The sequence below is a fragment of the Triturus cristatus genome, chromosome 7 (assembly GCF_964204655.1).
Source record: "Triturus cristatus chromosome 7, aTriCri1.1, whole genome shotgun sequence".
In the NCBI taxonomy this organism is placed as follows: domain Eukaryota; kingdom Metazoa; phylum Chordata; class Amphibia; order Caudata; family Salamandridae; genus Triturus; species Triturus cristatus.
Genome location: NC_140590.1, coordinates 914,611,543 through 914,639,511, shown reverse-complemented (window position 1 = coordinate 914,639,511; position 27,969 = coordinate 914,611,543). Strand labels below are relative to the sequence as shown.

At 44.5% G+C, this 27,969-nt stretch overlaps 1 protein-coding gene across 1 annotated transcript in view; it reads left to right on the top strand.

Moving 5' to 3' along the window:
- Nucleotides 1-27,969, top strand: part of SLIT3 (slit guidance ligand 3) — a 1,010,870-nt gene that overhangs the window by 610,679 nt on the left and 372,222 nt on the right. The gene's annotated exons all lie outside the window — the stretch shown is intronic.

Sequence of the window (27,969 nt, the reverse complement as noted above, 5' to 3'; positions counted from 1 at the left end):
TTTCATGATGACACAACATGGTCCAGCTGTCAGTATATCAATTGACATAGTCACATAGTGTATCAGAGTTTCAAATTAAATGATACACCCACATTCTTAGAGGCTGAGTACCAACCGGCCTCTCCCATTCAATGTATCATACATGCAGCATGAGGGCCGGGCTGAGTGACTGCTTGTGGTCGCGCGGTGATACTCAGTGCATTTGTGTGTTTGCAGCCCGCCTATATATGGCGCCACTCCCAGAGCTGCCTGTTCCACCTGCGGCAAGACTTGACACAGTATCCCCATGTGCAAGGAACGCTGGACTTCCACCGACAGCTTAGTTGAGCCCTATGCGGTGCATAGGAGACGTAAAATGGCCCAACAAGAAGCGCTTCGCCGTGCTCGCCAGCAGTCTGTTTCGACCCTCTGCCTGCAGGTGAGAAGAGCATAGCCCCAACCCAAGGCTACATACGCATTGAGTGCACCTGTATAGCACGCTGATGGGGCATGTGGCTCGCAGAGCAGCCCCTGGCAGAACCACGCAGTCTGCTACTGCTGCAGCCGTGTCGGGGTGAGGGAAGCCCCCAAAGGCGCACACTCTAGGCACTCATATGCCTGGGAGATAGGCTGCAAGTGAAGAAAAAAAATAAACGTTGTAGGGACAAGGAGCAATTTGGAACGATCAGAAGTCAAAGGAACTTAAAAAAATAATAAAAACTGAAAAAGAGAAAGAAAGAATAAAAGTGAATGTATGACATTGTTCTGCATTCTGTCCATCAACTGTTGTTTTTGCATGAGTCACACCGAGTGGGACGGGTATACCGAGACGTTGGTCCCGTGCTCTCCATGCCACTGGAATCAAGCTATCGTGGCTGAAGAGGGGTGAAACCCCGAAACCGGTCCTGGGATGCTTGTTTTCAGTCCAGGGAAGACCTAGCTTGGCAGTTCGGGCTGGACTGTTCCCATGAGGCACAGGGTCAAGACTGATTTGCATATGGCTGGGTCCAAGCTGGAATGGCATGGTGAGCAAAAAAACGATGGATTTAGGCCCAGATCTCTGTACTGGGGTGAATGTATGACATTGTTCTGGATACTGTCCATCAACTGTTGTTTTTTCATTTGTCACCCCGAGTGGGACGGGTATGCTCAGACGTGAGTCCCGTGTTCTCCATGCCACTGGAATCAGGCTATCCTGGCTGAAGAGGGGTGAAACCCCGAAACCGGTCCTAGGATTCTTGTTTCCAGTCCTGGGAGAACCAGGCTTGGCAGTTCGGGCTGGACTGTTCCCATGAGGCACAGGGTCAAGACTGATTTGCATATGGCCGGGGCCAAGCTGGAATGGCATGGTGAGCAAAAAAACGATGGATTTAGGCCCAGATCTCTGTACTGGGGTGAATGTATGACATTGTTCTGCATTCTGTCCATCAACTGTTGTTTTTGTAGTAGCAAGATGTGGCGCCTCCTGCTCCCCAACAGTGTGCGCATGTGTCTGTCACAGCACTGCTGCCATTTAGCCAGCTAGTAGACCCCGCAATGGCTGCCCCACGATGGCGCCAATGGATCGGGCACCTTCAACACTACTTTAGAGCCACATGTGAGACAGACAGGGCAGTAAAGAGGTCCATGATGCTTCACATAGGCAGTGCGGAATTGTACGATCTATTCAAACTCCTCCACAACACAGGTGGAGACGATAACTTTGATGCTGCGATAGCAGCCCTCAACCGCCACTTTGACCCTCAACTCAACCCCGATTATGAAAGGTTCAAACTGAGGCGGGCCGGGCAAGTAGAAGATGAGTCCATTGACGTGCACAAGCTACCGAGCACCTGCACTGGCATCAACCTACCGGATGAAATCAGGGCCCAACTGATCCAGAGCTGACGGTCATCTGCCCTGCAAAAACGTATACTTCATCATACCGGCATCACCCTAGCTAATGTCCTGTTATTTTCACACAAACTGGAAGACAGCAGAGCTGAGGACATGGAGGTGGCGCTAGCAAGAGGTGCTGCCCAATAGTACGCGACCCAAACAGTCAAGATCAAAGACGAGCAGGTCAATGCCATTCAAAGGTGCCCCACTCAGCCGCGCAACTTTCCCACTTCCAAACAATCTGATGAAGGGTGTGGGACCTGTGGATTGACATGCCAAATGCCCAACGTGTGCCCAGCACAAGGGAGGATGTGCTCATATTGTGGCTGCATGAACCATTTCACCAAAATATGTCACAGTGGTGGGCCAAACACAAGCACCGGATACTGTGAGCTAGGGCAACCCACTCGCCGGCAGCTATCCCTTATCGAACATGAAGCAGGGCATTCGGTGCAGCTGGCTGAATGCATGAGTCGCCCAGAAGATGATGCCAATGATGAGCTCTTTACAATGTCATTCACTGGTAGAGAGGGACATCGCAAGTGGGCCCCACCGATGTGCACAGTGATAATTGGAGGAACACAAATCGACAGAGGTGCATCTGTGAATGTCATGGACACAACACAGTTCCGCAAACTCATGCTTCGGCCAAAACTGGCACCCATCAAAGTCCAGATCTACATGTACAGGGAACAGAACCGCTGCACCGGAGAGGAGTTGTGGAAGTAACAGCAGGGGTGTGGAATTTAATAAAAGATCTACTTGTCCATCGGACAGGTTGCTTCATAGATCTACCTGTATCAAAATCCACTTGCCCCTTTAGTGCCATGTAGTGCAGCGACAAATTATGGCAGCAATCTCATTATATAAGAGCTCTGATATAGTCTGATTATGTCCGGGAAATACCATAGTAGTTTTTGAATGCTTGCAATCCCCTTATGTTGCCACATTTCCACAGATCTACATACTGGGTCTGAAGGTAGTGGTAAGCAATAGTTCTAGGGTTAAAATGCCCTTTTGAGTCTGTGCACACCTACTAACGTGCATGTTTTAAGGGTTTTCAACAACTCTTCTCTAATCTTTTCCCATACTGAGAAATGTTGGAAATGTACTTCTGGCAATGGCAGACGTAAACGTTCTTCCAGAGTTGGGAAAAAAGTGGTTGGAGAAAGTGAATTTGCAAACACTCATATTTTCGCGTGAGCATATCTACACATGCACATTTGCTCATGCTAAAATGCAGTTCACAAATATTTTCTGGGAGTACTATTTCTTGTCCTACTTCTGTAAATTCTTGGGAATTTACGAAAGCTGTATAGCTGCACTTAATGCAAGGACATACATCATGGGTGCACTTTTGAGACTTTCTTTAATAATTGGGCCTCTAATTTAGTCTAGCATTGACTGTGACCTTTTGTGTTTATTAAAATTATGTCTCCCTCTCTCTGTATCGGCTGGCTTCACTGTGTGCGACAGCATTCTGCACTTTCACAAGGAGCACATCAGCACACAAAGTAGTTTTGTTCAGTGCCAGTAACTACTGTGGCAGTGAGTGCTTTTTTTGCCAATGTTTGTTATAATGGTGAGGGCCCAGCAGCTCCCACACCAAATAGGTTTTACAAAAACCATGCCAAAACAAGTCACATTGACAAAACTAAATAGCTGATCATCAATTTCAGACCTACAGGCATTGCCAATGATTGTTTATTTTTGTTTCCCATATTCTTATTGAAACTGGTTACACTGATTTTCCATTATTAATATTTTTGGGAAATACTAGCATGCATCAACACATGTTACGAAATGATGCTACAAATAAATGGTACCTGAAATTAAGTTTAGCTAAATGTTTTTTTTCCTGCTTTCATTTTTAATGAACATTATTTTTTAATGCAAAGAATCGTCAATCTTGCTTTCAAGCTTCTGAAAATATTTGAGTCAAATCAGAGAGCATTCTGGGAGTATTTTACAAAGCCTCATTTTTCTAAACGTTGAAAACATGTGTACACATTTTTATACTGGAACCACTGTCAGTAGTGCAGTCTGAGCTTAAAACATTTACTTAGAGCGCTCACCCTAATAATAAAGGTTTTCAATCAATGAACCATAAATACAAGTTTAAACAGCATTAACATATGGGCAAAAATATTAACTTAACTGTAAACAGTACCCTTCCCTGATCCATAATGTGGTACTGCAAACTGCAAACTGGCAGCCAAAGGGTTTGTGCTGCAGGGAGTTGGACCTACCCAAGGACAAAATACACATTAAAACGTGTTGCCCTTGAGACACAGGCACTCTTCGTGGATGCTACACTGTGGAGGACTCAGGTTTGGTCTTCTTTACCTGGCAAGTACATGACACACATGTAACAAACATTCTAGAGGAGTTCCCACCGTTGTTTATAGGTTTGGGATCCTTAAAAGGCCTGAAAGTAAAGCTCCACATTGACAAGCCTCCACCTGTGCTTGTTAGTAGAAAAGGAATTGTACCAATGGTTAAGGGTAATTGTAAAAGTGACGGGACCCACCCGATGGGTGTCATCCCCTGTGATAGCCCCCAAGCCCAAGCAACCCGGAGCCATAAGACTATGCATTGACATGTGATTCCCAAACAAAGCATTAAGCCATGAACAACACATCACCCCCACAGTGCACAACAGATTGGCAGACCTCAACGGGGTTCATTGGTTCTCGAAGCTAGACCTCAATACAGAATACGACCAGCTCGATCTCGACGAAGCGAGCAGATATATAACCACATTCTCAACTCACATAGGTCTTCGCAGGAACAGATGCCTCAATTTTGGAATTTCATTTGCCTCTGAAGTCTTTCAGGATGTCATCCGGGAGATCCTACCCGGGTTAGTCGGCATGCTGAACATGAGCGACAACATCTTGATATACTCTGAGACCTAATAGGACCACCACATGAGGATGAGGGCTACACTGAAGAGAATTGCAGATTGTGCATTGACCCCCCCCCCCACAGACAAAAGTGCTCATTCTCCACGAATGCTGTTGAAAGTCTTCGGATACCACTTCTTGAGTGACAGATTGCAGGTCAACCGGAAGAAAGTCGATGCTATAAAAACAGCGGATGTATCACAAAATGCATCAAAGGTGAGTAGCTTCCTGGGGATAGCCAATTACTTCGGGCGGTTTATCCCCAACTTGGCTACTCTGTCAGAACCCCTGAAGGCCCTAACTAAGCATGACTGCTCCTGGAAATGGGACAGCAGAGCCACCCGATCATTCAGGATGGTGACGGAGGCACTCCTAGAAGACTCGACAATGGCATATTTGAACACCAGATGCAGAACAGCACTGGTAGTGGATGCAAGCCCCGTGGGCCTTGGTGCCATCCTGCTACAAGAAAAACAAGGAGGGTTGCCATCACCTACAACAGCAGGGGCCTCACGGACACAAGGACCTGGCAGCCCTAGATGGAGCGCGAGGTATTGGCAATTTGATGGGCCTGCCAACACTTCCACCTGTATCTCTGCTGGTAGATGTTCCGGGTGGTGACTGACCACAAACTATTGGATCCCTGTTTGCCAGCACCGGCAGAAACAGACCACCACGTATTAAGTGATGTGCAGCCCGATCCATACACCTTTGAGGTTGTGTACCACCCAGGGGTAAATAACCAAGCAGACTGCTTGTCCAGGGACCCGGCAACACCAGCTGGCCCAAGCACCACAGAGAAAGATGAAGGTGCAGACGAATCTGTGAAAATGGTAGTCCATGAGGCCTGCCCAAGAACTCTCTAGCTGAAATCCAAGAAGCCACCGAGAGTGACACGAGTATCTCCAAAGAAAAAGAGACGCTCTGTAAAAGACAATAGCACAACTTCTTAGACAGTTCTAAAGCCCTCACCATGGACGAGCAAGCGGCGATGAGCCAAATCTGGAGAATACAAGATGAGCTCAGTATGAGCGAAGAGGTGAGGTCAGTAAGAGCGAAGAGGGTCGGGGACGACAGATCATGATGCCGAGGAGCCTGTGGGGACAATTCATCAAGCTGACACACCAAGGACACCAAGGCATTGCTATGACAAAAGCCCCTCTCAGAGACAAGGTGTAGTTCCCTGAAATGGATGAATGGGTTAATGAGAGAGTCCGAAGCTGCCCATCTTCTGCGCCATCACCAGTGGAGATCCACCGGCTGCCATAGTAATCACTGAAGAAGCCTGCCTAACTCCATGGTTGTGTGTTAGTATGGATTTTGGCAGTTTTCTTGATGGCAGGCTCACAGTGGTACTGGTGGACAGCCACTCCAAGTACTCTGTGGTGCAACTAGTTTGATCCACAGAGTTTGGGTATGTCAAGCCCACAATGGAAAAGATCTTTACTGATCAGAGTGGAGCACTGAGAAGACGCAGAATGCTGCCGGCACCGTTTTTTGAGAGACTACTGACCGACACCATACAGCACCATGGGGTGTGCCCCAAGTGACCTGCTGATGAGAAGATGCACTCAAGACATTATTCCGGCTCGACCCAGCTGGAGCACCGCAGTCATTGATGTCCAGTTTGAGTAAGAGAAGCGGCAAGCCATAAATGACTGAGCCAATCAAGGTCACAGGGCAGTTGTCTTGGACCTCACTATCGGAGACAAGGTGATCATGAAAGATTGACACCCAGGATGGAAGTCCATACTCTATTCAAAAGAGAAGTGTGTGAAATCACCAAAATCCAGGGGACCATGGTCAATGTTCAACGAGGATTGTCTATGGTATCCAGAAACATCTCCTGGTTTAAGCGAGTCAGGTCGGAAGAAGATGAGCAGGACAACAACCGGGAAGCAGTGGATGTCGCACATGAATCATACATGGCCACGGAGAGCCCCCACCTGGACACAGCAACAGCAAGGCCAAATCAAGCGGCGGTGACCCCGAGAGAGAAACAAGCAGCCAAACGTATGGGACCCAATTGGGTATGAACATTGATCAAACCATGAGTCAGGGAGCAAGTGGCCACAGCCAGAGGGATGTACTCTTGCCTAATCCTTCAATCAGCCAGAGACTGAAGGACTATGTATGTTGCATCCCAATTAAGTGTTCAATGTTAGTGTTCAATATTAGTAAACGTTGGAAGGCATTTAGAGTGTCACCCGGCATCTCCCATACAATGTATCATACACTTAGCCTGAGGTCCAGGCACAGCCTGAAGGTATAAATAAAGGCTGAGGGATCGCTTGTGGTCACTCGGCGATACTCAGTGCATTTGTGTGTTTTCAGCCCGCTTATAGATTGCGCCACCCCCAGAGCAGCCTGTTCCCCCTTCCGCAAAACTTCACACCCTCCAAGAACCTATACTACAGGGTGAGGCATTTATCAGGTGCTGTATTAACTAACTGTTCCAAGTTCTGCACCTCGAAATGGGAGATAACACAGGGATGTCACATGGTTCCTCCCATTTTGAGGTGCCAAACTCAGAATGGAGTTGGTTTTCTTCTCCAATTTTCACCAGGCTTGCACACAAATCGGGATTATTGTCTTCATTGTAATGAGTGGTTTTGTGGTGAACACTAGAATTAATCACCCTGCATACTCATTCTTACTGCACACAAACCTAACAGTAATCATTTACTTGAAATAATCACCCCAGAACTAGGCCAAAGCCATTTCAGGTTAGTTATTCAAGCAACGTTTTTTATTGTAATTGCATTTATATAGCTCTTACTACCCTTGACAGGGGCCTCGAAGCGTTTTTTCGGTGAATAGCACGCTACTCCGGAATGTAAAAAAGATTAGCAGTGAATTAGTAAAGAGAAATATGAAATTAATTTGAGTGGTGGACATGTTAGTCTGTTATTTGGATTGAAAAGGATAGTGGAGGGATAGAAGAGGGAATGGTTTGCATTTATATAGCCCTTGCTATCCCTTATGAGGTGTTGAAGCTCTTTTAGGCAGGTATCACGCTACTCCGAAACCCTAACAGGATCAGTGGGGAATTAGTATAGGGGGATATGAAATTAATTTTAGCGGTAGATGTTTGTTTGTTATTTGGATTGAAAACGATAGTGGAGGGATAGAAGAGGGAAGGGTTTGCATTTATATAGCGCTTGCTACCTCTGATGAGGTGTTGAAGCGCTTTTTGACCGGTAGCACGCTACTACGGAATCCAAACAGGATTAGTGGGGAATTAGTATAGGGAAATATGAAATTAATTTGAGCGATGGACATGTTAGTCTATTATTTGGATTGAAAATGATAGTGGAGGGATAGAAGAGGTAAGGGTACAGAATTTTTTTTGGTTTTTTTTTTGGAGCTCATAGCATCTACATTTCTGTTTCCATGAATGTATTTAAGGACTATGAATCCAATCACTAACCCCGCTAGGGCACAGAAGAACCACCCATGACTCCAAAACTTGAAGAAAAAAACCACCTCCAAAATTAGCTCTAAAGTACAGTCGACAAAGTATATAGGCCACACCTAACAATACAACAATTATACATACAAAATAATATATATTTTTATTTTTTTATTTTTGCATAACTTGTTCATTTTTTACTTGTTTGTTTTTATCAAACGGAATCATACATATACTTGATGAAACGTATATTTTCAACAAAATCATAACCTCCCAACCTTAACATGCATATCTCTCCAACACTCATCTTAAAAATTACCATTCATACCCAATTACAACACTTATTCATTCATACTCTAAAAATAGAGCATACATTAAGCTTTCAGCGGGAACATCCTAAGCTGGATGATCCTAAATTTGGGTTATAAGAACAATCTGACAAATCAAAATCTAAATTATATCCATCATTCATTGAGCATTTCAATGTAATCCTTTCAATATGCATATCATTTTTTCTGCTTGTATTTGTTTCACCAAATACAATTACTGAAGACTTGGTATAGGTTTAAATTCTTGATAGGTGTCCCCAAGGCTTTTGTGCTGGTGCCGACGCACGTTTCGATGCGAGTGATCAGAGACCACTCACCTTCTTCTAGGCACACACAGATGGGATGCAGATGTGCACTTAAATAAAACAAGGAAAGGAGGAAGGAACACAAAGTGACCTTGAAATAAAATAAATCTGAAGTAGGCCGAAATGCATCATGGGCAGAGACAAGGCAAGGTGGAACCAAGATGTGTCTATCTCTGGGATACCAGCTCCAACAGAGGACCAAAAGCACAATGATGCAACAGAACACTGACATAAATGTCCTCTGAGAAGTATATGAGGTACATAATAGCAAGGATAGGTACTGGTAGGGGCTGAACTTGATATTTGAATATGAGGTCGGGGGTCACTTAAAAAAATGCGCACTCCGTGGGCCAGTCCGGCAAAGGCTCTCGCCTACCGATGGAAAAGCAAGCCCATGACTGATTCCAGACTACACACTGCATTTTCCCAAATTTCTCATTCACTGTGCCCTGTAGTGTCAAAAATGACCATACAGTCCTCTGAGAGAGGAAGAAGAGATTATGGTTATCATTTTCAGATCTGATGCTCACACAATGGCCGCAAGACAAAATCTCCTTTCTACTCTGTGATCCAGAATCGAACTTTGCTTTTTTTTTTAAGTTGAGAGTAAAGTTAGGGATTCACAGCACAACCTAGTTCAGTGTCGGAATGCTTTACCAAGTGTATGAGTCACAGGTCGGCAATTTGGAGTTTAAAAATAAAATAGCATATGCTCTTTAATTACGACCTATTTATTTTGGTCTATATAATTGGAGTTGCTAAGCTACCACTGGTTTACTCAGTATGTAATAAAGTCTTCATTTAGTCACAAAACAGTTTCAAGACAAGTAGGGAACATACCAACCAATACACCTTGGCTTGGAGAATTCAAATATGCCAAACCAAAAGGGTGGTTTGGATGAGCTATCTGAGGAAAGAGAATACCATTCCTCTAGCAGGACTGAGAGCCGGCTGCTCTCGCCACTAGATAGGATGCTGATCCTGAGTGCACGGAACCACCAATGCGGCTGTGTGGGAGCGGCGTAACAGCTTCTAATAGGCATATACAGGGCCTGGTGCTCCGAAGAAGTGATGTTCCTGAGCAGTGTGCCACCCAAAAGGTACAGACTAGAACACAACACCCAGAACACATCAACACTGGATGACTCCGACACCGAGCAATGACGGACTCCCCAAACCATGGCTTGAGTCACACCGCTGAGGCTGAAGGCATTGACAACACTCGGAGTTGACAAACGAGGTAATAGTCAAACTTACTCCAATGTGGGATTTGGGGATCTCCGCCCGAGTTAACAGTGGTAAAAATAGAGCTAAAGGATACATTTGACTGCACACTTTTCACACATACCAGCTATAAATTCATAGGTTTTACAGAAAGTTGTGAGGTGCAGCTAATGAAATATTCCTGTAACAATTATCAGGAGGACCATTTGCTTAGTGCAGCAAGCCTCTAATGAACCTATTAGGAAGGATTTGCCCAGTATTAAACACTGGATGTACAGCACGCGCCCATCTTAAAGACTGTGTGTCTCAAGGAAAATGCTCACAGAAAATCCTATTTCAGCAAAATCCTCACGAGTTAATAGTCCATAAATAATGTTGTGTCAGAAAAATTATACCTTTGGAATTGGATCCACATTTTTGACAGGAGTGTCACAGTGAGTGTCCCTGCTCCATATAACTCGTTAGAATAGGCACAATCGTTTCTGTTGGTGCTGCACACCTGCATGTCACTGTTGATTCCTTTCTAGGTCTGGGTTTTAACAGCGCAGCTGAAAAGCAGACCTATTGCTCAGAGTATACACACAGTGGTCTTTGGATCTCCCTCTTTCAAGTACTGACTTTAAGTCTACCCATCTCTGTCCTCTTTGCTGGTGCCCTCGTATGCCTTACCTTTGTGATAACACTGCATGCATTATCACATTAAGCCCGGACTAGTTGGATTTATCAATGCTTGTTTACACCAATATCTGTACTGGTGGCAAAAAGAAGGGTAGTGCTTAATACTAAAAAACAATAAACATGATGAGCTGAAGCACTTCTTTATATCCTGTAAAAGCACAACTATTGACATGCAATTAAAAAAAACAAGCTTTGGAAAAGCTAATTGCTTTTGCCTATGCATAATCTATTGGCTTTCTCAGGTTTTTTTTACACTTTTATACACAAGCTGCTGTGCACAGTGACTTAAAGTTTTTTTTAAACCCTATAGAGTAGTGCTTTATTTCCTTTGAGCCATGTTGCACAGCAACCCAATTTGCTGTGCAATGTGTCTAAAAACAGCACGGGTGGGGGCAGTAAAGAAACACAAGAGAGGAGGATGGGAAATGCACAGAAAGCGGGAGGAGTTTGCAATAGGGTAGTTGGTGAAACTATGGAGAGTGGGAGGAGAGGGTGGTTGAAACAACGGAGAGCGGGAGACGGGTGGTATGTAGGTTAAAAATAATGGAACGTGGAAGGGCAGGGGCGGGGGTAAAAACAATGGAGAGTGGTAGGAGGATGAGGAGCTTTAAAATCAATGGCAGAGAGTGGGTGGGAGCAGAGGGGTTAAAAACAATGGAGAGGAGAAGGAAGATGGGTGGTGGAGTAAAACCAACTGGGAGAGGAAGGAGGGTGGGTTTTAAAAACAACCGAGAGCGGAAGGAGGATGAGGGTGTGGGTTTAAAAATAACAGAGAGTGGGAGGAGGGTGGGGGTGAAGTAGAGGGACTGCAGACACATGCAGAGTCTCTAAGAGTGCATGTCGAAAATGTAAAAAAAGAGTACACGCAGGAGCCTGCGGCCATTGGAAAGACACTGGCCACAAACAAGGAGCTGCACTTGGTCCATACTCCATGCAGGGACACGCCGTGAATTAAGAAACGGGGGTAACATAGGAGACAACTAGTGGTAAGTAATGGTAAGTAATGTGTGGGCTATTAGTCCCTTTTAAGATTTTTTTTCTATTTACAAGATATTTTGCAAGTACCTAACCTAAACCTAAAACAAAAAGAGCGGCTTGGGAAGCAGTTCCGAGACATGTCAACAACAATTGCTCATATGAGTGTCTCAGCACCTCAGGATTCCTACAAAGGATAATTCCTTTAGGTGTAATGCGGCCTTCTTATTGGCTAATAATAGTGATATAGTTTTAAAGTGTCAAAGTAACAACTGTAATCAACAATTAGACAATAAGTGCTTCAGACATTGGTCAAACTGCTCTTACCTATTAACACGTCTGTTAACTGTTGTGGCCAGGTCTCGATTCATTCACATTGTTGACTGCACCACTTCTTGGAGTCATCACTCCGATCTATTGGTGTAATGGATTCAGAGCTGTGAAAATGTGTAGCCTGAGCACCTGACAAAGCTATGAAATCCCTACTGGTACCACATCCATGAATGCAGTGTCTCACTTCCCCTTATGCTCAGTTTGCAGACATTGGCCGATGTGTACATATTCTTTTGTGGCATGACGCCCGAGGTCAGGGCCGGATTGGGTACAGCAACCAGCACTGGCAGATTGCTGCTCGACTGTCCCTAGGAGTTGGGGGGGAGGGGTGTTGCTAGCAAGAAGCACCACTCCCGATTTTGTTATAGGGGGCTGATATAGCAGCACTGCTGCAAAACGGGCCCGGTTACAAAACCGGCTGCCACAGGCACAAAACCCGCCCCCACCCCTCCAGCACACTGGGGAAATGCCGCTGCCCGCGTCCCACGCAGTGGGACATCAGCAGGGCAGCATTCTAGTGGCCGCCCGTCGGAGCCTTCCCCCCTTGCTGCCTCGCGCGCGAGGCCTACGCCCACTTGGGAAAAACCCCTATCGCGTGGAGCTGGGGGCGGGCTGGGGGGGCGGGGGGCGCGGCTTACTCCCTACTTAGTGGGCCCTCTCGCCCAGTTCCTCCTCTGTCTCCTGCGCGCCGCACCCAGCCTGGACACGCGTTATCCCACCCTTTCCTCTTACCCCGCGTGTCAGGCTCAGCGCGTTATTGGAATGTTTAATCTTTCTTTTTTGCGTTGCAGGCGGAGTTAAAGGTCGATCTGGATGCAGACTGGTACAGTAAGGGTACCTCTGCGACAGGCGGTACAGTAAGGGTACCCCTGTCCGGCACAGTAAGGGTGCCCGAGCCAAGGTCCAGGAGCCGAAGGGGGTTCTGGGAAGACCGCGACGGCGCCCCGTTAGTCCTTCGGGCGGTTGGGGGGCCTGACCAACCGGGGGTGGCCACAACACGCTCCGCCCCTGTCGGAAGGGGCGGGAGTAGGAGGCAGATCACGTGACCCAGTGGATGATCTGCAGATATTTATGTGCCACACTGCCGGGCATCGACCCACCGTGTGTGCTGGCTCACCAGGCGGGCGGGCAGCAAGGGGCTGCCTGCCCTGGATCGCCCGTAAGATAACCCGATTTTATTATCATACTGTGTTGTATGAAATAAACCTGCAGCAGTTCTTCACCCACAAATAAAGTGTCAGTGTAATCTTTGGGTGATGTCTGTGTATGCGTGTTGACTGAAGCGGATGACGGTGTGGTCACTATGCCTGGTGCCCACTGCGGCCAGTCCGGCCCTGCCCGAGGTCCTACTTCCCCCTTCTTATTAGACAGTATATGTTAGTTTTCTTGTTCAGGTGCGTCCATCCACCCCCTGAGGCAACCAGTCCCACGTTAGTATGACTGTATAAGCTTCTTAAATAGAGACATTTTTTCGATCTCTTCCCTTAGTGGTTTATAGCTGCCATTACTCAGTAGAGCGAAATCGCACCAAATGGTGGTATTAAGAGAATGAAAACGGCCATTAAGCTCAACAAACAATATCTTTTAGTGGAACAAAGACAAAGAAGCATTTTTCATCGAATGAATAATAGAGCGGTTCCTGGCCCAGCCTGTTTGCAAGCATCTTGTTTTTTTCTCTTGGGCGGCACGTGCCTTTACCCATCTCATCGGCATCCTTCTAATGTTGGTCCCTGGGGCTGGTCTTATTGTTCAGCCGCTAATTGCCTGTCACAGGAGTTCCACATCCCGGGGCCTCCTGGGTAAAGTCAGGGCAGGTAATTTAATCACCCATATGCTGAAGAGTTCCCCGTGCGTGCATCTCAGCCACGGTGGTTCAAATCCGAGGCGCTTCTAGAAGGGGCTCGATGCTTTGCAGGAGGCCCGTTTTATGTCAAGTGAGATCGGCCACATAGTGGGTGTTGTTGAGGAAAGAGAGCTTTTACTCACGCTTGTTTGTAGATCGTATCTTTCTTGGTAGCATCGAACGTAAAATGTGTTTCTTGACAAAAATTCCACTTCATGGTACCAAAGACACTTCGGAGGAAGCGAACATTCATATACAATTATAACAAACTGCCTGTTTGTACTTTTTTTCTCTGCTGATTCACAAAAGCACGTTAGAGGTCTTAAGAGTACTCCTCTACCACTAATTCCATACTCGTGAATGCTTTTGTGAATCAGCTGAGAGTTTGTGTTGTATTGCACCGTCTATATAATGCTTACTACCCCTATGTGCTGAAGCGCTTACCTACATAGGTAGCATGCTACACGCTTAGGGGTGAGTGGTTGGAAGTGTGTTGTCTTTGTTTTGATCCTATGTGGAAATTATTTCCATGTCATGCATGATGACCACGGGGTGCAGTTATCATGTTATACGCAGCAGCACTAAGCCAAGAAGTGTGTGAGAGAATCATGCAGTTCATGGTTTTCAGTAAGTTGGCAACTTTTAGCAGCTCTGTGTGTCCCTTTATGGTATTTTGTTTGATGAAAGTCCACTTAGCTCGTTGATTCACTAGGTTGTCCATTCAGAGATATATATATATATTTTTTAGAGAGTATGGTCCTGTGCAGGCATAGGTTGGAGGGAGCAATTGTGGAGAGATCTGCTGTGACAGATTTTGTCAATATTATCCCATATCATTATTGTGAGGAGTCAAGAAGTGGTCATAGTGTGTAGCGTGTCAGGTTCTGCAGTGGTGGACTAAATTAAGGTCCTCCGTCAGCCAGCAGCATGTGGCATCTCGCATTAGTTAATCCATGCCTATTCAGTGGATGATGGGTGGTTTAATGCTGTGGACTGGTACACTACGGGGTGATGGACAGATTTCATAGTCATTTTTTCTTATGTAAGATTTGTCACACTCTATAAGGGAATTATTAGGCAGCCTGTATGAATTACAGTTGACCGCTTGACTGCTTAGTGTTGTGGTATTATCTTTATTGTGGCTCAGGAGTGTTATATATTGCATTGTAATTGCATTATATATCAGTTACTGCAATTGACAAGTCATCACAGTGCTCTATGCCGGGCAGAATGCCGCTCCTGATCCCAATATTAGTTTTTTTTTCTCTTGTGGTTATTGTTGGTTAAAAAACGAGCCCGAGTGATTTTAATCAAATTAAGGTGTGTTATTATAGCATGGGGTACCCCAGAAGCTTTGAACACAATAGCAATTTCAAGTTATCTCCATGTTATGATCAGTGGTGGTGGATAATATGGAGAGGGGCTTTGAAAGAAGTTGACAATTATCCTTCGTCTCTTGAGGACTGGAATGTTCATTAGATCAAAGTGGCCGTTTCACTCTGCTGTTTGTTCTCACACATCAGTTCATTCGATATAGCCCCTGCGTTATATCACGTTAATAATGTCATATCCACCACGTCCAGCTAACCAATGCATTGCAAGGGATGTATCAGTGGAGGTAAGGATAGTATTTATTTACTTACCATGATGATATAGTGGTAGGTGATGTAGTGGAAGCAATATTGTTATAAGGTAATAATATTGAGCTTGACTAAGCAATATAAAGCCATCTCTACTGCTTATGTGACTTGCAGATGGAAGGATCACTGGTTTTTTTTTTTTATTCTTTCCCTCATCATCAGGGTGTTTAATAACACCTCCTCTCATCTGATTATACAAGAATCTTCTTGACTTTTACCCCATACACCTATTCAGCCCAAGGAATACCTGCGAGGACCAGGGGACCCCATGCAGACTTCTCATTCAGGTGGTTGGTCAGAGAGTGTGCCTTCCTGCACAGCCAAAGAGAGACACCTGACTTCAAGGAAACTGGGAGAATCATTCATACGCATGCGCTTTTAAAGATCTGATGTAAATCTAGGCATTGAGTGCCAACAAAGCTGAGTGCCTGTCACTGAATATTACTAACAAATAATCCTACAGTGTTGTGTGACGTCACAAACACAGGCCCTCCGTGAGGTGCAAACGTGTGCACGTTAGACATGTGGATATGTTTACAGAAGATTTGGAAAGAATGAAAGAAGCCGTTGGGGAAAATGACAGCATGGTAAGTTTGCCTGGCTTGGGATATGGGGCCACCGCTACGCCACTGCCAGGTGGACTGAATCCAGTAATGTAGTCTGCCCGAGTAAGTATTAACCCAGTCAACCCAGGGAGGACTCGTGACAAAAGAGAGCGCTGTTAGCCTTGCCTTGCCGTCACGCCTCACATGAAGATCCTCACCTCTGTGACAAAGGAAATGTGGCCTAACGGCCAGAGCTGCCGAGTTTGGATCTGGGGAACCTGGGTTGAGTCTTGGCGTCGCTCAACATCCTGTGATCGTGGGCAAACCACTAATCTTCCCGTGTCGACAAGAATATAAATCTGACCTTTTATCGGCAAATGCTCTAATACCCTCGGGCAGCGCTGTACAAAAACTGATAAAACAAAGATGTTAGCGGTAGGTGGCAATGTAGCAAGCCAGTGGGTGAGATGAGTTGCACGTTTTACCACAAATGCGGGTGCCTCCCACTACATCCTCAGCCTATGAATATAAAATAATAATATGACCTTTATCCTTTCTGTTAATGTTTGAGGTCCATTCTTCAAACGCAACTGTTTCGTTATGTTGTAGTTTCTTCTGTTTCTGGCACACATTTTGTGCCACGTGCGCCATTTGTTAATAGAGGCAAAGGACCAGTGCCTTAAATGGGTAGGTACTGTCCGGCACTGAGTACCTGCACTTCTTTAATTTGAAATGGAAAGCACCGGCACTTCTCAGCACTGCTGCTGTACATTTAATGGAAGAGTACCAGCACTTCTCAGGAGCAAACAGGTACCCTAAGAGTGAGTGTGTGCACTTCTGTGTACGTTCTAAAGCACTGCAAAGGACAGAGGAGGAAGGGGAGCGCCGTGCATTGTCTCTACAAGCACTGCATAATCTCCTAACACATCACTTATCACCGGGCTTGGTTGTAGAAAGGAGGAGTTTCTGTTTTGCCAAATTTTTGGACTTTGAAGAGGTGATGATGCTGCAGAAAACTATACAAAACTTGCACCTTAAATTCATTAGAAGGCTGACGTTTCTATTATATTCAACTCCGGAGGGGAAGTCTTTCTTTAGAATTATGACTAGGAAAACGTCTTGCATGCAAACGGAAGGAACCCTTGCAGGCGTATTACAAGGTTGGAATTGTTTAACCTGCAGAGATGGAGTCTCCGGGCTCGCCTATCCATGATAAATGTATGTTGCTGCACGTATCCGAAAGTAAACTGCGAAAAACTTGAGTGAGATGAAAACAGTGGGACAAAAGCCACCCCTTTTGATTTGAGCCATGCACTTTGAACATGCACAGTGTAAAACCTACATGGCTTTTGAGAGACTTTTCAACTGCATGGCAGCAGACGCGGCCCACTTTTTTGCTAGATTTGAAATATGTCACTTTCAAATGCCCCGTGTGTGGTACTGGCCAACCTACCCGGCCCCAGCCATTGTCCGTCCGTTGCTTTCTGGTCAAGTCATACAAGATCTGCTAGAACTGTTTCAGTTTCAGACACTTGTAAATAAAAGATAAAGTCCTTCCTCTAAATGTCGATTCAATGCCAGACACAGCACTTGGCTTTACAATGAAATTCAAATACAGACCGGGAGATTGAAGAGGCACCGCCATGACACACCACACCGATTTCCCAGGGTGACCTGGTAGGCCATCTCCTCAATTTGGTTCAAGTAGAAATGTGTGTGCCCTACTACTGCAGTCAGCTGCTCCAACCTTTACTAGTGACATGGCCTCCGCGTGGTGACGGTTGTCACCCATGTTAAAAGGAGTATCCATTTCAGTGAATCCCAAACTTTCAGCAGAGCCTGTCATTGCGTTGGTGAGTGCGACACCATCATCATGTAGAACACTGGTGGGAGATATATGGAACGGGTTTCCTGAATCAGAAACTTACCCGGTGTGCCAGAAAGTTAAAATGAGGGGCACGTCCTCACCGGGACACTGCGCCAGGTTACTTTCATTATTCCTTCATGAGCTGCCAGGTATTGTGGGTTTTTTTCCAAATGTGTTTTATTGATTTTTAAAGGAAAGGTACAAGCGACGGTATGGTAAATCGCACATGTATCATCACTTTGTAGATCAGCATAGGGCACCATAAAAGAGAATGAAGATACTTGGGTAGAGTATGTAAGTCCAGGGTGTGCGTAGAGCACTAGTGATTGTATGTGTAAGCTGTACCTTCATAAAGATAGTCGTAGATATCAATCGGCGAACAATGGGTAAAACTGGTGGGAATAAGCAACGGGGGTAATAGAGGGGGGGTATATTTGGGAAAGGGCAGCAAGATTCATTCCACCGTAATTATTCAGGAAAGAGGGGAGATGGAAGCAGTGTGTACAAGATCCGCTCGGAATGGGACCTGCAATGTAAACAGTGAGACCTATGTGGAGAGGAAAGAGATAAAAGGAGGATGTGTGAGGTATCTTGGGTGGCTTCATGGAGAGAAGTCATCAATTCATGTGTGGTGTAGAAAGTCAGAGAATAGGATGGCCGATTGTGGAGAGAGGGGTCTTTTTGTGCTGACCTCGTATCTCCTCATAACTGAGGGCATCCTCGTCCACTGCTCCCTGAGCCGTCAGGAATGTTAATGTGCATGGAGTAAAAAAATGCAATTGTTCCATATGTTACACACCAGAGCTCATCATTTCTGTTGCTATACGCACTATTGTCTTGTTTCCATTGACAAGGTGACTGTTTCCATGGCAAAGCATGAACTATCTTAATTTCCTGATTTACTATCTAAAGTGGCTGTTGGCAGGAGTAGTTTCCATGGAATCCCCATAGCTATGTTTCGTAGATAGGCTCTGTTCCACTGCTGGCTGTTATTGCCAAGGTCTCAGCTGAAGACAGAAAAAGAACAAAAATGATGTGTTCCAACAGGGATAATGATTTCTGGGCCAGAAATGTATAGGTAAGTGATTTGTTTTCTCAAGTGCCATTTCAGTACCTACAACACCTATACCAGAAAACTTAGAATTGAAATGAACATGTGATAAGTTAATGGGGCGAGGATTTGGTGTTATGGCCTGAGAGGCCAACTTTGGGGCTGGGGAGTCTTGATGTTGCTCAACATCCTTTGATCTGGGCAAATCACTTAATCCCCCCGTGCCTAAAAAAATACATGTAGTCTTGTGTAATGTAACTGATGCACATGTAAAGTGCTCCAATAATTTCAGTTCTAGTTTGAGCTATATAAAACTGTAAAGAAAAAAAAAAGTTAGCCAGTCAGGGATGTGCATGCTTGCCTTTGTGACTCTCCTTGGCAGGAGGTACCGTCTACTTTCATTTCAAGCAGAGGAGGGAAAATGTCAGCAAAGGAGATATCCAAATAAAAACATACAATGTGAACTATGCTCATGTATAGTCTACCACAAGATTATGACACACAAAAATGAATTTCCTATGGAAACGTTGACCTAACTAGAACTACCCAGCACACTCTGCATACCAAAATTTAGCTTCCTGCCAAATTAGGTGTAATCCCATTCAACAGTTTTTGCTGTAGCCCTGCCTAAAGAAGTCTATGGAAAATGCATGGGGATTTTGCATATTGGGACCCCTCTTTTTTCTCAGCCCCCAATTGGCGGATCACCCCGAAACTTTCCATGCACAAACTAGGCAAAAAAGAGCACTTTCATGGAGATTTGTCAAAGGTTGCCATAGTTATTAACAACACAAAAAATGCATTTCCTCTGGAAATGCTGACCTAACTATAACTACCCAGTAGCAACCGTCACTATATATATATATGTATATTATTTTGTTGCTCTGAAAAAAAAACAATGTGTCCATGAACGAAACTGGAAATAAAATTCGGACTACTGCTGTCCCTCTGAGCCGATGTCTTGTGCTCCTTACCGGCTGGCCTGACTGTCCAGCCTACATGCTGGTAGCTATAGGCTGAGACCTGGGAGATAGTACCCATGCAGGTAAGGCCTGCTTCTCAGTTGGCACATCCCACCTCCCAGCAAAACTTTGGTGACCACTGTTCATTTTTTGTTTTTTTACAAATAAAGCTGTGCTAGAGACACAACAAATTACCCTTGTCATCCAGTTGTAGTGAAGATCAAACTGAATTTTGTCACTTTAGATATGATTGTACAGAGCGAATTTGAGATATACATAGGGAAGATACCAGGGAACCCTATGCAGGATCTGACATCTCTACTTTCACAGATCACTTTTAAATTAAATAAAGTTATGACTTTCAGTGAACACATATCAAGTCCCAGCAACAAATAAAAAGAATACTTCACCCTACCCCATGGGTTGTCCTGTAACCTTGCTATTTTTTTTTTTAAACAAACTTTACTGAAAAACTGGCATGTATCAGCAGCATAATACACACATTTCACAGTTAAGGCAATTCAGAGACTGCAACCCACTCGGTGCATCAATTATGCATAATAAGAGAACATATACGGTTACAGTCACAGAACTTAAAATGGTAATCAAGTGAAGGAAATGCAGTCGTATCTGCAACTGTAACCGGTATCCATCATCGCTACACACGGCCTTATTCAAACCCTTTCAAGTGCCCCACCACCCCCATGAGCTGGGCATCTTCTGTACGACAGGCACTCTCTTGGTAATGTGTTATCATAGTTACGATTGTTGTTTTAGCAACATCTGTAAGATCCTAGAATATCGGGGAGGCTCAATCAAGGTCCAATATAAGTGTTCAACATCTATATCGGTGTACTCTGGAGTGGTCTCTACTGGGTTCTCAAGATGGCAAGGCGCTGCCAGTTTCACCTATGTGCTGCATTAACACATAGTCTGGGACTCCCTGGTAGGGAAGGGGATAGGTATCAAAGGTGTCTTGGGCTTTAAAGTGTTCTAGCAATGCATCCCACTCCATCGCTATTGCTGTTGTCTGTAAACCCCTATATTCTTCTCTACGTAGAGCTGTGCCTTTTGCCAACCCCCACCTCTCCACCTGCTCCCTCCATTGTGGTATAGTGGGCGCACTAGCAGACTTCCACCACCTGGTCAAGATGCATCTAGCAAGTAGCAATGTATGGTCTGCAAATCACACCACCACCTTGGAATCCTTGGGTCTGGAATATAATCCCAATATACATGCTTCCAGGGTTTGCCATGTCTCCCTCCCAGACAAATCTATCAGTGACAACTGAATCAGTGACCAGTAGGAAGCTAAAGCAGCACAGGTCCACAGCATATGTTTTAAGTCTGCATCATCTGCGTGACACTGTGGGCATGCCGTAGACACTATAGGGTACATGACGTTGAGCCTATGTGGGGTGAGCTCTGTGGAGTATTGAATACTGAATACATTTAAAGCTGGAATTTCGGGATTTTTTTAATGATATTTGAGCACAAAGGCCCATTCCTTGTCTCGTAGCTCCCACCCCAAATCCTCCTCCCATTTAGCTCGTAATGCAGTGAGGAAGACCGCCAAATATTCACGAAGCCCCCTGATAAAACCACCGGACAGGTGCCTGCCTTCACTCATGATATGCATTGGCCGCACAAACTAGTGCGTAGGAGGCTCTGGTCCACCTGGGGCCCAGTGTTTTTTGATGGCTCATGTAATACTCGTGTGTGTCAGAAATAAGGAGCCTGGTATATTCTCTGCGTTAGCGAAGTCTGCATGACTCAAAAGAGTGGCGTCCCCGAATAGGTCTCCAACCTTTGTGAAACCCCCCCCTGCTCCCATGGGTGCAGCTTGTGTCTTGATAATATTCCAGCAGTTGTGGGGAGGCCCAGTACAGGTATGTTAGAAGCGTAAGGTGTCATCAGTGCCGTGTAATGCATGGCCAGCTTCCAGTAGGTCAGGGCAAAGTGCAGCAGCAGTGGGGCCGCCTCTGAGGAAGGGGATCCGGGACAGATCAGGCTATGGAGCTTACCCTGGTTCAACGTACTATTAGTGTAGCCAATCTCTTGCAGGTTCCTTCCCACTAACCAGTACGATAGCCACTGTAGCATAAAGCGACTTCCTGTGGTCTTGCTATACAGCTTCTCACCTATTTTGCCTTTGTAACAAAAGAGTACCCTGCTGACGTTGCTTCTTGTTCATAGTTTATATCGTTTCTTGGCTGACGTGTTCAAGAACTATGTTTCCTCTATTCAGCAATCAACCATATGCACTGAGTACAGCCTGTCTGAATATTCAATCAGAGGCCAGATCCTTCAGTTTTTAGGCGGAACTTGTTTGGGATGAGCTCTCCCTCTAGGATCAGAACACTTATCATTTAGGAAAATATTAAAAACCTTGATGGTTACTAATTAGAATGTGGTCCTCCTAGGTCAATTTTGCCATGGAACCTGGAGATGCATGTGTACTGTATGAATAAGTAGAGATTTGTTCTTAAACCAGCCCTCGGTCTTTGATTCCACATGGCCTGATTCAAAGACTATGCAATTGTTCTCCCAATGGCAAGTCTTATTGACTTCTCTGAGGCTAAGTTGTACATTCCCACTTGTCTTTTTTCCATTTGTCGCACTTTGTTTGGGGCTCAGAGTTTGACACCTTGTCAGTCTGCCCCATCCCCAAACGACAGTCAGGTAAGGCACTGGAAAACAGCATATTACTGAAATCCAATACATGTGATGCCCACCTGTCTCCCACCTCCATAGGTGGTGTTGTATTTTGGTATCCTCCACAGATTTGATGTGACATCCTGCTCTAATTTCTGCATCCTGTGGACTAGCATGCATGTGAGTGTTAATACTCAGAATAAGACAGGTTGAGGATGAGCAAACATGGCCTGCTTAACTCCTGCGAGACTAGTTTGAACTATGTCCTCTTGTGTAAAGTGTGCAGAATCTCCCTTTAGACATTTAGCCAGGACTCATCCGATTAAAAAGGTATTCCACCTCAATATCCATTTCAGAATATCGTGGACAAAAAATTGATGACAAAAATATATTGAAAGCAAGTTTATTTGGGTATTACTATTCTTAACTTCACATCTATCTACCTTGTCAATCAATCAATCAATCATGGATTAATAGAGCGGAGCAATTCGCCTGTGAGTTTCTCAAGGTGCCGGAGTATTCTACCTGCTACGTGGTGATCTGTTAATTGAACAGCCAGGTCTTGAGGGCTTTTCTGAGTTGCTGGAGTGATGAGGTGGTCCTGAGGTGCAGGGGAAGGTCATTCCAAGCTTTAGCCACCACGTCTGAGAAGGAACATCCTCCACTGTTACTTAGTCAGATCCAGGGGGTGACCGCGAGGAAGAGGGAGGCAGATCGTAGATGTCTGGCCAGTTGGCAGAATGTTATGCATTTGTTGATGTATGCTGGTCCTTTTGTTTTTGTTGTACCACTCCTAAATGGTCACTATGTTTCTTTAACCCTTTCCATGTTTCCTGTAAAGAAGACCAATTTGATAGGCTCTTTGCAGATCCACTGTGGCACTCAGCACGATCCCCTGTATGCATCTACAGTGGATTCGCGGATCCACTCTCAAACCCTTAAAAGCATTCATCAATCTGCTGTTAATGCTTTTCATTTATGTTTACTTTGGAAAATATTGGAAATTACAAGACATACATTCCCTACTGAGCAATTTATGTACACCGGTCTTCTTTTCAGTTTCACACTGCAGTGTCTTTTGTTTCCTCCCACCCCACACTGTTTATCCCTGTTTTCATAGTAATCATTTTTCCAGTAGTCCCTGCCTACACGTAGGTTAAACGTTCACAAGACTTTCTCTAAAAAGCATACTATCTTCCCATTAACTGTTGACTGTTAGCAAATCCAAGCACATCCCAAACAACATAACTGTTTTTTTTTTTCTACAGACAATCAAAGAGCGGTTACTTTTTTTGTTAAAGTCACCACCTAATGTTAGTTCTCGGCACATCTCCACCATCCAATAAAATGTGTTCATTTATATTTTACTTGCTTTCCTCCATTTTAGCTGCCTTTCATCTTCAAAACTGCCTCATTCTGCTGCAGCCTTTTCCTGTGTACTACTTCTGAGAAATCCAGGAAACATGTCAATAAAGCTGTTTCTGCATTTCTCTGAGACCACAACATGGGCTCTATATTCCATAACAATTTACGCTTTGACATGGACAGAATATATCAAAAAGACGGAGTCCATTTCACAGACATAGGCAACAGGGTGTCCTTCAACAACTTAAAAGACTGTTTCCTGCTGTATGTGTATTTATCATCTATTCACCATAAACAGAAAGGCTCTTTTCAGAGCCAATTCTTTTCCAAAACACTGTTGTTTTCAAATACTTTTTTGTAAATTCTCGCTCCGCTTTGCCTATCTGCCATGGATCCTCAGCCAAATAAGGGGTCTGCCGGCTATGCTGCGAGCAGATCCTCAATGGAACCACAGATCCATCCCTATTTGTCCAGTGTGTGAGTGCCTATGTGGGTCAGTAGTAGCTGTGGGAGTGGTTCTCTGAGTGGATGTATCAGTGACTATGGATGGGTGAGAAGGTGTGTGAGTGGCTGTATGAATGTGTGAGTGGGTGTGAGGGTCTGTATGGGTTGTGAGTGGGTGTGTGAGTGAGTGGCACTGGATATGTAAGTGGGCTTGTGGGTGTATAATGGGTGAGTGTATGACTTGGTGTGTAAGTGGCTGTGTAGGTCTCTGAGTGGTGTGTGAGTGGCTGTGTCAGTCTGTGAGTGGGTGTGGAAGTGGCTCTTAAGGTGTGTATGATGCCGTGTGAGTGCCTTTGTGGGAGATTATATATATATATATATATATATATATATATATATATATATATATATATAGAGAGAGAGAGAGAGAGAGAGAGAGAGAGAGAGAGAGAGAGAGAGAGAGAGAGAGAGAGAGAGAGAGAGAGAGAGAGAGAGAGAGAGAGAGAGAGAGAGAGAGAGAGAGAGAGAGAGAGAGAGAGAGAGAGAGAGAGAGAGAGAGAGAGAGAGAGAGAGAGAGAGAGAGAGAGAGAGAGAGAGAGAGAGAGAGAGAGAGAGAGAGAGAGAGAGAGAGAGAGAGAGAGAGAGAGAGAGAGAGAGAGAGAGAGAGAGAGAGAGAGAGAGAGAGAGAGAGAGAGAGAGAGAGAGAGAGAGAAAAAGAATATGAATATGAATGAATGAGGATTGAGATTTTAAATTAAGAATAGTAAAGCTATGCGTACATATATACACTTACCTTCTCTATGTTTTGCCAGGATATTTTGGTAGCACAATGTTTATGTTCTCAATAGTGCAACATGCAATCTATTAACTAGCTCTGCAAATACTAGCAATTTCAAGTTGTTTATTACACCTGAAAAGGCTTGGAGGACATTGCTCTGTAACTTGCACATTGTGGCTTTATCCTGGCTGTGAATGCTCTGAGGGTTCTAGGCTGGACTTTGGACATTTCCTATACTTGGGATCACCTGTTTACCTATAGCAATACCTACAGTTCATCCAGACGGCCGTAGGAAAATGGTGGCTGGAAAATAAACTATGAATGTGTAGCTCATCGTCCAGAGAGTGACACTCTTGTCACAAAAGAATTAGAGCTGAAACATGTCACACTCAAAATAATTCCATTGCATTGTGCTTAAAAATAGGAATGAGCAACTGGTAAAAACACTATCTGTACACAAATGAATCCCCCAGATTACAGTAACCTCATGCATCTGTAGCTGTGGTTTTCCTGATGTACCACATTGGAGTATAGCTCTGGGCAGAGCTTGTGGTAGTTCTTAATAAGGGGGGTGGCATATGCTGACTGTTGGATGCGCCTATATTAATGTAGACTCGATACACTTTATCACATAGTTGAAATGTTAGTTCTGGCCATAGCTTTTGAGGATACTTGGTGATGCTTCTCGGACAACACTGACCCTTTTAATTAAGAACTTTGAAGAAAAAAAACACTTTTGAGAAGACAAGTTATGGTGTGCAGCCCCTAGGAGTCTGACTTGTTTCAGTCTACACAATAACTCGAACGAAAAATACATAACGCGCAAATTCCCAGCAAGAAAAATCTGAAAATCTGTAAAAGGGCATTTTTTTAAAAAAAAGCATTCCTATGGTTCACCGTATTTATTTATGAGTTGAAGAGTGGGTTTCAGTGCACATGTAGGAATCAAAAAGGTCGCATGGTGCCTTGCAATCTTTTGAGAGTGTTTCAAAGATATTGTGTCTGCATTTCCTCGCCAGGATAAATGCGTGAAGATGAAACATGCTTTGTCAGTGCTCAGGGCAAGTCCTAACCGCACATGGCTTTGCAGATTAATAATGTTCATATGCACAAATGCGCGGATCAATCACGCGCTGCAGCAAGTCGTTGCATCGATAGATCTGTCTGATCGCTGTCTGTCATGTTAAGTGCACCGCATCCCCCCTGTCGATGGCACATCCATCTGTTAAGGTGATCTGTGCAGTTTCAATAATGTGTGTTCAGTGAATCTGCGAAGATCGTTTGCAGTATCAGTTAAATGAATTTAAGATTACAGTAACGAGTCTACCCGTGCCAGTTTATTTCCGGTTCTTGCTGTTCCACTACCCGTGAACCAAACTCTCTCTCTGTCTCTGTCTGCTTGAGTCTGTCTGCCTCTGTCTTTGCCTGTTTCACAGACTGCCTCTGTTTAGGGGGGGGGGGAGGGGCAACCATTCAGGGAGCCCCCATTCACCCTAAACCCTGTGAATATATGTAAAATAGGGAAACTCAAGGCCCACTTTATCGTATTCTGATGGGGGGAGGGTTGATTAGTTAATCTTGCACAGCTGTCTCTGTACTATCTTTATTCATCGCCTGTTCACCCAGAAGCCTGTTTTTTTCTACCTTTTTTATTGTAGTGTTTCTCTTTCTGTAAATAGTCAGTGTGAACGTAGGTACCCATCCCAATCAGTTTTGCAGGATGTTTCTGCAAGCCTTTATATCCTAAGGCTGCCTTTGTATATATAACCGGTCTACCTAAAATATTCTCATGCGTGATTGTGTATACATTTATGTGTCCCTTTTCAATCCTTCTAAAGGTATCGCTTTTCAATATTCCTGTGCCACCCTGTGTAAATGTTGTTGTCACCTTGTGCCTTTCTATATCTTTAATTCTGTCTTTCTATAAGTTTGTCTCTTTCCTTTTACCTGCAGTAACCCTGCGTCTGTCTTTCTAAAGGTACGTCTATATTTTACTATTTAACAGTTCCTTTGTAGGTGTAAGCCTCAACCTATATTGCTAGCTATCTGCCTCTACCTGTCAAATTTTTACTAAGTCTATCTAAGTGCTTTATCTGTTTTTCTGTTAGTTCAAAACTCTCTCTGTTACCGTCTTGCATGTTCCAATGTCTCTATCTATATGTGCATGGCTACAGATTTGTTCCATTTAGTCTCTTTGTTTATTCTCGCACCTATTTGTTTTTCTTTGTCATTTATCTGCACTTTTACCAGTGCTGTGTGTTACACCAGAGTCGTTTTAAGGCATGAACTAAGTGGGCCCTGGCCCAAGGCGGCAGGCTTTCAGGGGTACTCCTGATAGGGCCAGCTCTGTTCTGCAGAGAGCCTGTCCCTCAAAACCTTGAAAAATTCTTACATTGTTTTAAATACAATTTTCCTTTCATATCTTTGTGATGTGGGTGATGTCTAGTGAAGACATTTTGAGGTTTATGTCTTTTCAACACATTACAACGTCCATAAAGTTTTTTTGAGTTCAAAACAGGACTTCAGATCTGAGAAATGGGAGGGGTCACAGAGATTATTTGCAATAATATGTGAGCTGCTGCTGTATTAGAATGTTGAAAACACGTCACTATCCTTGAATATTTGATGTAAAGACATATAGAACCTGGACCAGTGTGTTGATGCAATGTCAGATACCTGGCCGAAGAGGGCATGAAAGACCTGAAATTGAATCATAAATTCAAAGCTGGTCAGAACAAGGGACTCCAAATAGCGTTTGGTCCTGGGCCCCAAAAATTATTGAAGCCCCTAGCAAACAGTC